The sequence below is a fragment of the Pteropus vampyrus genome, unplaced genomic scaffold (assembly GCF_000151845.1).
Source record: "Pteropus vampyrus isolate Shadow unplaced genomic scaffold, Pvam_2.0 Scaffold17, whole genome shotgun sequence".
In the NCBI taxonomy this organism is placed as follows: domain Eukaryota; kingdom Metazoa; phylum Chordata; class Mammalia; order Chiroptera; family Pteropodidae; genus Pteropus; species Pteropus vampyrus.
The window spans coordinates 7,358,508-7,360,416 of record NW_011888798.1 but is presented as its reverse complement, the minus strand read 5'-3'; the positions used below and the strand labels follow the sequence as shown (position 1 = coordinate 7,360,416).

General features: G+C 41.4%; 1 pseudogene; it reads left to right on the top strand.

Moving 5' to 3' along the window:
• The first annotated feature begins 322 nt into the window (after window positions 1-322).
• LOC105288334 lies at window positions 323-822 on the top strand (annotated as a pseudogene).
• The last annotated feature ends 1,087 nt before the right edge of the window (window positions 823-1,909 follow it).

Genomic DNA, 1,909 nt, shown 5'->3' with positions numbered 1-1,909 from the left:
CCTACTCTCACCATAGAGTGGAGAAATATATCCCCCAAATGACAACAATAAAGATAAAATGTATTATCTACTGTTATAAAATATATTATTGTTAGTATTAAAACAATATAGTAAATGTTAAAACAGAGCTATTCACAAGAACCAATGGGAACACAGAAAAAGGAATGACAGGGAATTCAGGGAGATAGGGATAGTTTTGTAGGGGAGGAGGTAGTTGAACTTTTAATGATAATTGAACTTATAAAATAACATTAAGAATGTTTGAGCCTCACAGATGCTGCTGCCCCAGAGACACTCGTGTCCAGCCACGGTCCACCTAGCAATGTTCTTTGTCATCGCCGTTGATGGCGAGCCCCTGGGCTGTGTCTCCTTCGAGATGTTTGCAAAGTTCCAAAGACAACAGAAAACTTTCATGCTCTGAGCACTTGGGAGAAAGGATTTGGTTATAATGGTTTCTGCTTTCATAGAATTATTCCAGGATTTATGTGCCAGGGTGCTGACTTCACATATCATAATGGCACAGGTGGCAAGTCCATCTATGGGGAGAAATTTGATGATGAGAATTTCATACTGAAGCGTACGAGTCCTGGCATCTTGTCCATGGCAAATGCTGGACCCAACATGAATAGTTCTTAGTTTTTCATCTGCACTGCCAAAACTGAGTGGTTGGATGGCAAGCATGCGGTCTTCAGCAAGCTAAAAGAGGGCATGAATATTGTGGAGGCCATGGAGTGCTTCAGGTCCAGCAATGGCAAGACTAGCAAGAAGATCACCAATGCTCACTGTGGACAACTCTAATAAATTTGACTTGTTTTATCTTAACCACCAGACCATTCCTTCTGTAGCTCACCTGAGCACTCCTCACCCACTCAGAAGACGCTATAATCTCTGTTCTCTCTGCAGTTCTTTGGGTTTCGGGTTTTCCTTGTCCCTCCAACGATAGCTGGGTTGCAGAGTTAAGTTATGATTATGAAATAAAAGTTAAACAAACAAAAAACTTTTGGAAATGGGCTGAGTTGAAGATCACAGGGCATTTCAGTGATAATGACTAACCACTGCAAAGACACAAGAGCAGTTACCAGTGTTCCTAGGAAGCTATAAAATCTCTTTGCCCCCCCAATTTTTCCCCAACAGACGCTTCCCTTTCTGTTGAACACTATCCTACTCCATGCAAACATCCGTTAGAAGGTACAACACCAAGAGACTGAGGCCGTGGTTTGCATGCGTGATTAGACACAGTCGTCTGTGAGAGACCAAGTCCTGACAGGCAAGGTTGGGTGACATTCAACAAGGAAAGGGCCAGGTTCCATAACAATTCTTGTTTTTTATAAATTTGTCAAGGAGTAGTTCTAGTGAATTTGTGAGATTTAGAGCAATCTATGTTTGAGGGGAAAATAAGTAGTTTCCTACATTTATTTACCCTGGACCAATCGTTTGGGTCTTGAGCTCTTCTAAGAGAACTGCTGCCTGTTCTCGTCCACCATCCACATTTGGATTTGGAGTTGAGCTGGGACAAGACCTGGAACTCCCCAAGGTAGATCTCTATTATGATGCACTCCCTAATCCCAGTTCCCTCTTCTGATTCTGTAAATACTCCAAAAGCCTTTTTGTAGAGATTTGTGAATAGCTCACCCTAAGACAGCACTTTAAAGATTACAGAAAATTGGAGCATAAATGATACTGGGAAAGTATCTAAATGGCATTCACCAATCTTACTCTATCAGAATTGTGCTTCATGGCATACCAGAGCTTCCTTGGAAATGTTCTCAGGTGCTGCTAGGTATCCCCAGGAACAAGCAGGTCTCTAGGCTATTTGCTGCATTTCAAGCAAAATAACTTGTGCTTACCTGGTATTTATATTGAGTTCCTATGCAGTATTTTGTTTAAAGAAACTGTTTCTGACATTTCA